The sequence below is a fragment of the Chrysochloris asiatica genome, unplaced genomic scaffold (assembly GCF_000296735.1).
Source record: "Chrysochloris asiatica unplaced genomic scaffold, ChrAsi1.0 scaffold00168, whole genome shotgun sequence".
NCBI classification, from domain to species: Eukaryota; Metazoa; Chordata; class Mammalia; order Afrosoricida; family Chrysochloridae; genus Chrysochloris; species Chrysochloris asiatica.
The window spans coordinates 2795426-2810110 of NW_006408686.1; positions in this window are offsets into that span (position 1 = coordinate 2795426).

Sequence of the window (14685 nt, forward strand, 5' to 3'; positions counted from 1 at the left end):
GACACTCCAATCACTAAAGCCAAAGGTGAAATTGAAGAATTCTACCAACTTCCTCAGTCTGAAATTGATCAAACATGCAATAAAGATGTATTGGTCATTACTGGTGATTGGGATGAGAAGGATGGAAACAAAGAGGAAGGGTCAAGAGTTGGAAAAGATGGCTTTGGTCATACAAATGATGCTGGAATTGTATGATCAAATTTTGTAAGACCAATGGCTAATACATTGCAAATACTTTTTTTAAACGACATAAACAGCGTCTATACACATGGACCTTACCAGTTAGAATACACAGGAATCAATTTGACTATATTGGTGGGACAAGATGATGGAGAAGCTCAGTATCAACAGTCAAAATGAGGCCAGTGACTGGCTGTGGAACAGACCATCAATTGCTCATTTGCAAGTTCAGGCTGAAGTTGAAGAAAATTAAAACAAGTCCATGAGAACCAAAATATGACCTTGCACATATCCGACCTGAATTTAGAGACCATTTGAAGAACAGATTTGATGTATTAGACACATATGACCAAAGACAAGAAGAGCTGTGGGATGATACCAAGAACATCATACAGGTAGAAAGCAAAGACGTCATTAAAAAGACAGGAAAGAAGACCGAAACTTGTTCTCAAGTTTAGAGATGCTGAAGTGAATGGAAGAAATGAGGAAGTCAAAGAGCTGAACAGTAAATTTCAAAGGGCATCTGGAGAAGACAAATTCAAGTATTATGATGAAAGGTGCAAAGACCTGGAGTTAGAAAATTAAGGGAAGAACACACTCAGCAATTCTCAAGCTGAAGGAACTGAAGAAAAAATTCAAGTCTTGGCTTGTAATATTGAAGGATTCTATGCGCAAAATGAGAGCACAATGGCTCCATTTGATAAGCACTAGACTACGAACCACAAGGTCTGTGGTTCAAACCCACCAGCTGTGCTGTGGGAGAAAGATGAGGCTTTCTGTTCCCATGAAGATTTAAAGCCTTCAAAACCCTGTACAAGGTTGCTATGAGTTTGAACCAACCCGACAGCACCTAACAGCAACAATGGGTAAAATATTGACGGATGCAGAAAACATCAAAAAAAGATAGAAGGTATACACAGACACTGCATCAAAAAGAAATGGTCGATATTCAATCATTTCAAGAGGTAGCATATGATTAAGAACCAATGGTACTGAAGGAGGAAGTCCAAACTGCACTGAAGGCATCAGTGAAAAACAAGGCTCCAGGAATTGATGGAACACAAATAGAAATCTTTCAGCAAACGGATGCAGCCCTGGAGACGCTCACTGATCTATGCCAAACAATTTTGAAGACAGCTACCTGCCTTACTGATTGGAAGACCTATTTGTGCTCATTCCAAAGAGAGGTGACCCAACAGAATGAGGAAATTATCAGGAGCTATCATTAATAACACATGCAAGTAAAATATTGCTGAAGATAATTTTTTTAAATAGCTACAATAGTACATTGACAGTGAACTGCCCAAAATTCAAGCCAGATTCAGAAGACAGTGTGGAATGAGGGACATCATTGCAGATGGATCTGAGCTGAAAACAGAGACTACCAAAAAGATGTTTACTTGTGCTTTATTGAGTATGAAAAGACTTTCAACTGTGTTGATCACGACACACTATGGCTAACACTGCAAAGAATGGGTATTTTAGAACACTTAATTATGTTCATTATGAATCTGTACATAGACAAAGAGGCAGTTGTTTAAGCAGAACAAGGGTATATTGGATGGTTTAAAATCAGGAAAGATGTGTGCCAGGGCTGTATTCTTCCACCATACTTATTCAATCTGTGTGTTGAGCAAAAATTTGAGAAACTGGATTATATGAAGAACATGGCATTGGATTGGAAGAAGACTCATTAACAACCTGCAATATGCAGATGATACAACCTAGCTTGCTGGAAATGAAGAGGACTTAAAGTACTTGCTGATGAAGATCAAAGACTACAGCCTTCAGTATGGATTGCACCTCAAAGTAAAGAAAACAAAAATTCTCACACCTGGACCAATAAATAACATCATGATATGTGGAGAAAAGATTGAAGCTATCAATGACTTCATTTTGCTTCGACATATAATCAACGCTCATGGAAGCAGCAACCAAGAAATCACATAACATACTGCATTCAGTAAATCTGCTGCACAAGACCTTTTTAAAGTGTTTAAGAGCAAAGATATCATCAGTTTGATTAATAAGGTGCACCTGACCCAAGCCATGGTATTTTCAATTGCTTCGTTTTCATGTGAACGTTGGGTAATGAATAAGGGAGACCATAGAGGAATTGATGCATTTGAGTTGTGGCGTGGGAGAAGAATATTGAACGTACCATGGACTGCCAGGAGAGCAAACTGATCTGTGTTGGAAGAAGCACAGCCAGAATGCTCCTTAGAAGCCTGGATGGTGAGACTTGGTCTCTCATACTTCAGACATGTTATCAGGAGGGACCAGTCGCTGGAGAAGGACATCATGCTTGGTAAAGTGGAGGGTCAGCAAAAAAGAGGAAGACCCCCAATGAGATGGATTGAGACCGTGGCAGCAGCAATGGGTTCAAGTGTAACAACAATGAGGAGATGGCGTTTCGTTCTATTGTGCATAGGGTCACCATGAGTCGGAACTGTATCCAATTATCATGGCCCCTCCCAAATAGGTCACTTCCCAGAAACCCCCACCTATTCCTGGGAATCTACATGATGCCTTTCTCCCCTCTTGTTGTTGTTAAGTGCCATCTAGTCTGTTGTGAGTTACAATGATCCTGCATAGGGTTTTGAAGGAGTGGCTGGTGGGTTTGAACTGCTAAACTTGTGGGTTCGCAGCTCAGTGCTTATCCAACAGTGGGGCACCAGGAACTTTTTAAAACCCCAGCAAAGCCTTTGCTTGAGGAGACGGAGGTTAAACATTGCATTAAACCACCCTGGTCTCTGCTTGTAAACCTTTTTCTTATAATAAACTTTTGTTCATATGGAAACTCTGCCTCTCCTGACTAATCTTAATCAGTAGAAGGCAAAACCCCTCTCTTATAAAGTGAGGCAGCAACCAGCACTCCTGGGAACATCACTAGTCTCACTTTCTAACGAGCATTTTGCCTGGACTTCCAAAACAGGCTTGTTCATTCTTTTGGCAACCCGTGGTATAGTTGGCATTGGTCATCAAAACCATAAATCAAAGGCATCAATTCTTCTTTGATCTTCCTTATTCATCGTCCAGCTTTTGAATGCACATGAGGTGACAGAAAATGACATAGCTTGAGTCAGGTACGCTTTGATCCTCAACTTGACTTTTTTTCCTTCCTTCTGTTTCTTGTTAACACTTTAAAGAGCAGATGTGCCCAATGTAATACATTGTTTGATTTCTTAACTGCTGCTTTTATGGACATAGATTATGGCCCCAAGTAAAATGAAATCGTTGAGAACTTTAATCTTTTTCTCATTTAATATGATGGTTATTGGTCCAATTGTGAGAATTTTTGTTTTCTTTGTGTTGAGAAATCATCCATAATGAAGTTTGGAGTCTTTGTTCTTCAAGTCCTCTTCTCTGTCATCTGCACATTGTACGTTGTTACTGACTCTGTCTCTAATCCTGATGCCATATTCCTCTTCATACCATCCAACTTCTCAGATTATTTGCTCAGCATGCAGATTGAATAAGTGCAGTGAAAGGATACAACCCTGATGAACACCTTTCCTGATTTTAAACCACTTAGTATCCCTCTGTCCTGTTTGAATGACTGACTACCTCTTGGTCTATGGACAGGTTTTTCATGAGCACAATTAAGTGTTCTGGAATTCTCATTCTTTGTAATGTTAACGAAAATTTGTCATGATCCACACAATTGAATGTCTGCATAATCAGTAAAACCCAGGTAAACATCTTTCTAATAGTCTCTGCTTTCAGCCAAGATCCAGCTGATGTCAGCAATGATATCCCTCATTCCACATAGTGTTGCTGGGAATTACTTAGTGTGACCCTTCTAGTTAAGAGTTTTTGTAACTTTCACCAAGTGATTGGTCTGTTCTTAAGTGCTTTTGAATCAGTTTTGACTCATAGTGACTAGGTATAGGGTTTCTGAGGTTGTAAATCTTTGCAGAAGCAGAAAGTCTCGTCTTTCTCCCATGGAGTGATTGCCGAAGTTGGTAAAAAAATCTTCATTTTGTCATCACTGGGATTAGTGATTGGTGTATAAATTTGAATACTAGTTGCATTAACTGGCCTTTCTTGTAGGTGTATGGATATTATCTTATCACTGACGGTGTTATGCTTCAAGATAGATTTTTTGAAATCTTCTTTTTGACAATGAATACTACGCTTTGTTATTGTTAAGTGCTGTCGAGTCGGTTCCGACCCATAGCGACCCTGAATAGGGTTTCTGAGGCTGTGAATCTTTACTGGAGCAGAAAGCCTCATCTTTCTTCCATGGAGCAGCTGGTAGTTTTGAACTGCTGACCTTGCGGTTTGCAGCCCAATTCGTAACCACTACGCTATCAGAGCTCCTTGAACGCTATGCTATTCCTCTTCAATTTGTCATTCCTGGCATAGTAGACCCTGTTTTTGTCCAATTTCACAGTGATCAATGTCAGTCCATTTAAGCTCACTAATGCCTAGAATATTGATTTTTATGTGCTCCATTTCATTTTTGATGACTTCCAATTTTCTTAGAGTCATACTTTGTGCATTTCACATTCTGATTGTTAATGGATGTGTGAAGCTGTTTCTTCTCATTTTGAGTCATGTCCCATCAGCAAATGACAGTTCTGAAAGCTTTGCTCCAGCCACGTTATCAAGGTCAAGTCTACTTTGAGAAGTTGTAATTTGAGTGTCTTCCAATCTGAGGGACTTATCTTCTGGCACTATATTAGACAACATTCTGCTGTTAGCCATAAGGTTTTCACCGGCCAGTTTTTTAAGAAGTAGTTTGCCACGTCCTTCTTCCTAACACGTCTTAGTCTGGAAGCTCTGCGGAAGCTATCGCCCATGGATGACACACAGGTGGTATAGATTCCAACATCACAGCAACATGTGAGTCATCACAACAGGGGTCTAATAGTTCTTTATAGTTTGTTCTTTATTCTTTCTTTATTTGACTATGTATTTACCTTTGAGGTGAAATTATATACAGTAAATGCACACATCTTAAGTGTACCGGCCTCCACTACTTTGAGACCACAACTAGATAGTGTCTGCCTGTCACTATTCACTGCTGCGATCAGAGTCACAGTAGAATGTCCTGGACAGAAAGGGAGGAAAAAATGTCGAACCAAATTCAGAATCATGGAAAAAAGCCCAGATTTACTGGTCTGACAGAGACTGGAGGACCCTTCAAGACTATGGTTCTTAAGCACCCTTCAAATATGGAATTGAACTCACCCTTGGGATCAACATTCATCCAAAAGTTACAGGTCTGGTACGTTATGATATTTTCAGTCACTGCATGTGTATGTGAAAAGTTGGACAATGAATAAAGAAGACTAGAATAGAATTGATGTATTTGAATGGTGGTGTTGTTGTTGTTGTTATGTGCCATCGAGTCGGTTCCGACCCATAGCGACCCTGTATAGGGTTTCCGAGGGTGTAAATCTTTACGGGAGTAGAAAGCCTCATCTTTCTCCCGCGGAGCGGCTGGTAGTTTCGAACCGCTGACCTTAAGGTTCGCAGCCCGATTCGTAACCACTACGCTACCAGAGGTGTAGGTGAAGAATATTGAATATACCATAGGCTGCCAGAAGAACGAACAGATCTTTGTTGGAAGAAGTGCAGTTAGAATGCTCCATAGAAGCGAGGATAGCAAGACTTAGTCTCACCTACTTTGGACATGTTGTCAGGAGAAACCAGTCCTTGGAGAAGGACATCAGAGTTGGTATAGAAGAAGGTAAACAGAAAAAGAGGAAGACTCTCAATGAGATGGATTTACAGCGGAAGCAGCAACAATGGGCTCCAACAGCAATTGTGAAGCCGAAGCAGGACCCCGCAGTGTTTTGTTCTATTGTATGTGGGATTGTTACGGCTAGAAACCGACTAGAAAACACCTAACAACAACAACAACAACAACAACAACAACAAGAAGAAGGATATAAATTGAATACTAACACCAGGGAGGCACGTGCTCCTCAGTGCAATCAATTATATGAGACCAAAGAGGCAGTATTTGCCCTAAAGCAAAGCTTTGCAAATGGGAAAGGGAGGAAAGAAGGATGTATTTGCCCTAAAGCAAAGCTTTGCAAATGGGAAAGGGAGGAAAGAAGGATAAATGGAAACTGGAAACCAATGGAGGAAGTTGGAAGAGTGATGATAGATTGAGGACTTGCAGGTAATGTCATGAAACAAATTGTGTATAAATTGTTGAATGAAAAAACGAATTTGTTTTAAAAACTTTCACCCAAACTATAATGAAATTCTTTCCAAGAAAACCATTACGAATTTTGTCACCAATGAAACTTAAATGCTGTATTTAAACTTCTGCATAATCTCCAGTCCTTGAGAGTATTTTTCTTCTTGCAGGGAATCAGGTGTTCCCCAAATTTGCAAGTTGTTTATTAAATCGTTGAGCAATCAGCAACAAGAACTCTTGGGTGTACAATTAATTAAAGGAGTTTTGACAAATGCCTAGATGTATGCTGCTCACATTCCTGTTGTGAATCAGAACATTTACCATCCTTCCAGAAAGTTCTCTCACCCTCTTTCTCATTCCATTCTTGGGTTTCAGAGAGGGGCAGGGAAGGTAAGAGGATGGGTGGATTGAAGAGACGGGGCAGAGTTTGGGACATGACCTTGAAGGATCTCATAGACTATGATGAGGAAATTCATAATAATACTAATATTGATGATGACCACAACAATATTACTGTTCTAGGTATTGCTTGCTTGGTCCTTCAGATAATTTTTTTTTTTTTTTTTTGCATAACTGGATACTTTTATTGCACCATCCTCACTCCAGCTTCAAAATACAGGTAATAAACATGCTCCACCTTCCCTTGCCCTGCTTTGTGTTTTTGGAGGCTGATCACTATAGACTGCAATAGACTATCTGACCTTTAGTTTCCTGTTGGGTTTGGCCAGTGGCTTATATTGGCAAGTGATGGAGTGAGGGATATTTATTTTTCCCAACTGTCTCCCTGGGCTGGGGTTGCTGTGTAGACCACAGTTCCTGTCAGAAGGTCCTATGGATTCGGGGAATGGTTGGATTCTCCCCCCTCATCTCCTTCAGGTTAGGGGGGTGGGATAAAATCTCCCCATCTTTCTAGAGCTGGTGTAGTCTTGCCGCCCCTCTCAGCTGTCTCCAAATTACTCGATATGAGTTTGCTGTCTGTTTCCTGCTGAGACCCTTGAGTGATGTAGTCCCGTAGTCCCTAACGCACACTAATGTCTAACGCTGCTCCAATCACTCCACAGGAATAAACGACTTGATCCATCTGAGGACCCGTTTGAGGAAACAGGCCTGGAAGAGGTTATGTCATTAGCTTAGGGTTTCAGAATGAATGAGTGGTCGTCTAAGCATTTGAACCGAGCTATCTTAGTAACTGTTAATAAATACTAAGATCAACTAGTAGCCAAGGTGTTGATTTCCAGGCAAGAGGTCAGGTTGGGGTTTCAAAAGCGCCCTCTGGTGGCTGGGAGGAACACAGGCAAGCATAGAGTCTTGCCTAGTCACTGTGAGACATATTCTGTACTATTTGATAAATGTTAAAATGCACCAAAGTTTTAACTAAATCCGGCAGCAGAGACACTGACAAATGGTCGTTGATTGGGTTTCCAGGACGTTTCTTGGAGGAGGAGGTGCTGGAGTAGGGCCTGAGAGACTTGAGCGAATTCTCCTTGCTCAGGAAATGGGATGGAGTTTTGTGTGGGAGGGAAAAGGGAGAAGAGATTGAGAAATAGATCCGGCTCGTTTGAGAAAGAATTTTGGCATCGGGATTTTGTCCTGTATCCCAATCTTGAGCTTATGAACCAGTCCAGTTTCAAAGGCAAAATTGGAGAGTCAGACATAGAGTTGTCAACTTTTTATTCTAACAAGTATGAGCTAAAAAACCCGACCATTTATTCATTCTAAAAGCTTTTATTAGACACACTGGTGTGGCGCTGTAGGGTAAGTATGGGACTGCTAGCATAGGAGGTCAGCGGTTCAAACCCACCAGCTGCTCCTCGTAAACCCTATACAGGGTCACTATGAGTCGGAATCGACTCGACAACACTTAGCAACAGCAATGACTGTGTATTATGTACTGTTCGGGGGCAGGGCCTGAGTTTGTTTTGCTCACTGTTACACCCGGAGAGTCCGGAGTCATGGAAAGCCCCTATTAGAAGGAATGGATGTGGTTAAAGACAATTGCTAGTGAGAGTTCAGGGCCAGAATGGTAGAGTTGTAGATGAGTCTGGAGACAGAGACCAGTAAAGTTAAAAGTCGTCAGTCTTTATATTATTATTAGTTTAAAAACAAGCCATTTTAAACTATAGTTGTTTCCTATATTCTGAGGATGGGGGTGGATAGTGTGTTGTAGGATAAGCACTGGACTGCTAACTGCAAGGTAGGCAGTTCAAACCTACCAGCTGCTCCACAGGAAAAGGATGAGGCTTTCTGCTGCCATAAAGATTTACAGCCTCAAAAACCCTATACTGGGTGGCTATGTGTTGGAACCGATTCATTGTCAGTGAATTTTGGGGCCGGTTCTGAAAAAAGTGTTCTGTTGATACTTATGTATGCATTGAGACACAGACTTTTCAAGTTTTCTCAGATTTGCTTGCTACCTCTGACCCAATGAGCCAGACAAGAGGGCAGTGAAGTAACTTATCCAAGACACCCACAGTTGGTGAGTTGTAAAGTCGGGTTTGGATCCTAGGCAGACTGGCTCAGGCTCTTAGCCATTTTCCTGTATTGTTTTAATTACTTTTGTTTCTAGAATGTAATGCTTTGAAGAAAATGCTTTTTCTCTCTCTTCCTTCCTTCCGTCCTCCAATGGACTCATCATCAGCCTTTGGGAATTCTTTTGCACTGGGTTTACTTGTTTGATAAAATATTTACATCAAAATATTACTTCTTTAATCACATGGTTAGTGAAATTTAGATGTGTAGTGCAGTGAATGACTTACCATGACCCTTCTAGTAATAGTCTTGGTGTCCTGATGTGGCACTGTAGGATAAGCACCAGACCACAAGGTCGGTTTGAACAGCAAGGTGGCAGTTCAAACCCATTAGCCACTCATTGAAAATCCAATACAGGGTTGCCGGGAGTCAGAACTGACATGACGGCACTTAACAATGACAAGTCATAGTCTTTGTGATTCCCAGATAATGATTGGGTGATTGGTGGTGGCTATGTGCTGTGGAGTGGGTTCCTACTCATAGTGACCCTGTATAGGGTTTCTGAGGCTGTAAATCTTTACAGGAGCAGAAAGCCTCACCTTTCTCCCATGGAACAGCTAGTGGTTTTGAACTGCTGACTTTGAGGTTAGCATCCCAATTTGTAACCATTACGCTATGGAGGACTATACAAATAAATGTTTGTGGTCCACCAAGGAGATTGAACAGCTTGCTAATAATGCAAATAAAGCGCATGGAACCTTTTGAGGGTGAGGCCATGCAAATAAGGTGTATGGAACTTAACAAGGGGATTGGTCAGTTTTACCATTCTGCTAGATTTCAAAGGGAGCTAATACCATAGCAGAGGGGGATCTCATCACCTCCAAGAAAGAAAAGGTAGGAGTGGAGCATGGCCTTTGGACCTGGATTCTTTGTGTTGAGAACCTCCTTGACCCAGGAGACAGAGAGAGAGCGCGAGCGAGCGTACTGTAACCCTGAATGAGGTGAGAGATGATGAGAAGCCGCGGAGGAGAAGTGGCAGCAGGAACTATACTGGCAGGAAATGGCTTCAGCCAGAAAGTTGCTGGCAGAGTGGGGTGCTTCCGGTCACTTGTCTGTGGAGCTAAAGAGCTTTCTAACACTTGTCCAAGCAGGACAGAGACTAAGCTTGCCCAAGATGCCAGAGTGGCTGTGAGGCCAAGGGCCAGAGTGAGTTTTACCTGTGGCTAAGTAGGAGCTTTGGTAGCTTAGTGGTTACGAATCGGGCTGCGAGCCACAAGGTCAGCAGTTCGAAACTACGAGCTGTTCTGCGGGAGAAAAATGAGTGTTTCTGCTCCCGTAAAGATTTACAGCCTCAGAAACCCTGTATAGGGTCGCTATGAATTGGAACTGATTTCACGGCATACAACAACAACAACAACAAGCTATTGTAACTGAAGAACTGTATCCTGAGTTGTTCCTGATGCTGAATTGTAACCTGTTTCTTCCTTAATAAAACTCGTAATCATGAGTATTAATGATAAGTTCTGTGTGGTAGTTGCAACGAATTTTCGAACCCAGCAGAGAAACAGTGCCGCAGGAGGGATGGCTGGTGTCTGAACTGGTAAAAGGGTTGGAGAAAGGAGGCCAGTCTGACCTCTGCCTCTGAGGAATCAGCTCTGGGCTGATGAACTTGATCCTTCCCCCTTGTGAAGTTGGACAAAGAGGTCAGATGATGACACTCCCTCCATGCTATTTTTACAAGAACACTCAGTAACTCAGTCCCCTTATCTGAAGACTACCATTTCCTGGACATGCCGTGTGCCGTGTACAAAAGCATCTGATTAAAGCTTCTTTAAGAAACTTCCCATGATGTGAAGGGAGAAGGCAGAGATGGCCACGACGCAGCCCAGCGGGGCAGGAAGACTCAAGAAGTAGGAGAGAGGAGGAAGAGGAATCTATTTTTTTCACAAGGAGGAGGGGGGCATTTGTTTTGTTCACTGTTATTTTACCTCCTTAGATTAAATATTAGAAGCTCAGTAAATACTAAGCTCATGAGTGATGGAGCATGTTCCTATGGTACCATTTTACAGAGGAGGAATCTGAGTCGCTCAGCTGACAAATGATGGAGATTGAATTTTAAGCCAGGAAGTCTGGGTTTCACTGGGTATCCGCAAGTTTCCTGTATCTGTTAGCTGTTGCTATGATAATGCCGTGAAACAAGTAACCCGGACACTCAGTAATATTTGTTTAGTTGGGTAATTGAGGTTGGCCTTAGCTGGGTGGTTTTTCTAGGATCAGCTGTGATTATTTATATGTCTGGGAATGAGTTATTAGCTGAGCTAGGCTGGTCTTGGCAGATGGCTGGGAGAACTTGGTTCTGCTCCATGTGTCTCTCATCTCATAGCTTAGCCTGGGTTCATTCTCAAGAAGCTGCAAAAGAACAAATGGAATTGTGCAAGGCTTCTCAACTGAGGCTTAGGCTTGAAATTGGCACATGCTGTCACTTCTACCTCATTCTGTTAAAGATAATCAGTCACACGGTCAAGTCCAGAGTCTTGCAGTTGTAAAGTGTCCCAGTGAAGGACCTAGATACAGGCTAGGCTGAAGAACTGGATCATCAGTATAAACTACCATAGCTTCCATCAGTTCACATTTCTTGAGCTCTACTCCCAGACAGGGGAGGTCAGAAGCCAATGGGAGAAACCCCAGGGAGGCTAGTTTCAGCCTCAGAGTGGGCAGGGTTGGTATGGGGAATGTAGGAGAGGGTGTCTGAGCAAAGAAACGGTTGTGTCTGCATTTCTTTGCCCGGGTGTGGCTGTCAAGAGGAAGGTGGTAGGAAGCTTTGAAGACATCTCTGTTTGTTGGCTGATGAGGAGCGAGTGCTTTGAAGTTATCTGATCTTGTTTTGGGAGTCTCTGCAGTCCTTGGGTGATGTAAATGGTTAATGCACTTTGCTGCTAACTGGAAGGTTGGAGGTACAAGCCCACCAAAAGACGCCTCAAAAGAAAGCCTGGTGGTCTACTTTAGGAAAATTAACCCCTGGAACCCTGGGGAGCTCAGTCCTGTTTGACAGACATTGGTTTGCCACAAGTTGGAGTCCATTTGATGACAACTGGTTTTTATCTATTGGTTGTCCATATTATTTTACCTTTAGTTCAATTCAACATTGGTTTGTGAATAAAGATGCATGTATGGGCTTCATGTACCCCAGATCTTTTGAGTTCATTTAAAAAGCTTTTCGTGGTCTCTCCCACGCAGAGGACAGAAGAGTGATGAAACTTGACGACCATTGGAAACAATTAGCCCAGTGAACTAGTGGACCATGGGAACAGCCATCTCCATGATGCTGAGACCAGAAGAACTAGATGGTGCCTGGTGACCACTACCAATTGTTCTGAAAGGGATCACATTAGAAGATCTTGGATAGAGTGGGAGAAAATGCAGAACAAAATGGAAAATCTTAAAAAGACCAGAGTTTACAGGTCAGAAAGACATGGAGGAACCTGAGATCATAGCTCTTGGTCACCACCCTTCAGGTCTGGAACTGAACTCTTTCTTGTGGCTCAGTTTTCAGCCAAGCAGCAGATAGGTCTATAGGGGGGACCACAACACTAGTGAGATATGCACACCATGGAATGGTCAACCATTCAAGATCAAATGGGCAGCAATTACCTAAGGACACAATTCAGAAGTGTGTGGAAATAAGACCCACAGGGAGGGAATGGGGTAAGTGATATTACATGGAGGGGATTGCAATCAACAAGATGAAACGAAGTGTGTGATTTGTTGAATGTAAAACTGGTGATCTGCTCAGTAAACCTTCACTCTATTCATAATAAAAAGCTAAAAAAAAAATATATATATATATAAAGCTTTTCTCATAACTTCTTTTTACTTTTATAAAAAAAATTTTTTTTATTGTGAATTGGTGAAGATCATCAGATTTACATTTGACAAATCATACATTTCATTTCATCTCATTGATTACAATGCCCTCCACGTAACATCACTTATCCCACTTCCTCCCTGAGGTTCTTTCCAGTCCTCCTTCTTTCCCAACTTTTAGGAACGCTGTCCTTGCGTAAATGCTTTCTATTTGACCTCGAATGGTTGACTATTCTGTGGTGTGGATATCTCACTAGTGTTGTTGGTCCCCTGCATGGATCTATCTCTTGTATGACTGCAAATTGAGCCACGAGGGTGAGCTCAGTTCCAGACCTGAAAGGTGTAAGCATCAGGTCTCATGAACCTGGATTCCATCTGGTTTCATGCAACTAACATACAGAAGCCACTGAATCATCACAACAGCTCTGTGAAGCCAGAACTATGATTATCTCCCTTTAACGAGCCAGGGAACTTTCATGGTTTGCGCAAGTTGAATTCCCAGGACTTTTGCTGCTCGTAAAAAGCATCGGACCTGGATGATTCCAGAACTTTCCTGGCTAGAATAGACTGGTTCGGCTGTCATTAGCAGATTAGGGACAGCTGTCTTGGCCCAGGGGCCTGAGGTGAGAGCTCTCAGCTCTCCAGTACCACAGGAGGTTGGAGGAAGGATCTGGTCTAGTCTACAGCTCTCATTCTTACAGTCATTTTGGGGGGTTTCCTGGTTTCTTTTCTCCCTGAGTGACCTCCCTGTCCTCAGGGCTCAGGGCTCCCAGGCCTCGAGAGGCTAACCCTCGCCTCTGTAAGAATCTTGATTTTTAAGGAACCTTGATGGTGCTGTAGGTTAAGCAGTGAGCTGCTAACTGCCAGGTCAGTGGTTCAAACCTACCAGCTGCTCTGCAGGAGAAAGATGAGGCTGTCTGTTCCCATAAAGATTTCATCTCAGAAACCTTATGGAACAGTTCTACTCTCTCCTAGAGTGTCTCCAGGAGTCAGAATGGACTTGGTAGCTGTGAGTTTGGGTCAAATTGGTTTATTATAAGCGGTCTCTAGTCAGTTCTGACTCATAGCAACCCTGTATAGGGTTTCCGAAGAGCGGCTGGTGAGCTTGAGCTGCTGGCCTTGCAATTCAAACCGATCTTGAGGTCCAGTGCATAAGCCCACAGAGCCACACCAGGACTCCAATTATTATTACAGCATATATATATAAAACATAAAATGGCTATTGTAGCCACTTTTAAGTGTACAATTCTGTGTACAATGAATTCCACTCAAATGTTGTGTGACCATTAAGTCTGTTCCCATTAAGCATGGATACCCCCTCTCCCTCCAGCATCAAGTCCTCATTAATCAACTGTCTCTATGGATTTGCATATTCTAGATGGCTCATGTAAGTGGGATCATCCAATATTTGTGTGTTTGTGTGTCTGGTTTATTTCACCCAGCATAATGTTTCCATTAGCATTTGTGGATGGCTCCATAAAATCATGTCCTGCTCAGAGCCCGAATACACGCCAGCCTGCCGATAATAGCTTTTAGACCACATGCAGCGAGATGGAACACTGACATTGTATGCAATCTAAAGCTACTGTCTGTGAGCTGATGAGTATTTGGGTTCTGGTTGGAAGGACGTGATTTATGGATCCATCCATGTTAGATCATCGGTGCCCTTTTTAATGGCCTCCTAGCTATCTGGCAATTGGGTACATTCTGTGGAGACCTGGTGTGACACTGTAGGATAAGCACTGGACTGCAAGGTCGGTTTGAAAGGGTCAGTGGTTCAAACTCACCAGTTGCTCCTCAGAAACCCTATACAGGGTCACTATGAGTCGGGACTGACTTGACAGCACTTAACAGCAACGTTTTCCAGGTTCATCTATGTTGTAGCATGTATCGAAACTCTGTTTCTCTTGTGGTTGAATAATATTCCATTGCATGGATCAATCACCTTTTGTTTATCCGTTCCTCTGCTGATAGGTTTTACGGCTTTTCTAGCTAAGATTAAAAATATACAATTC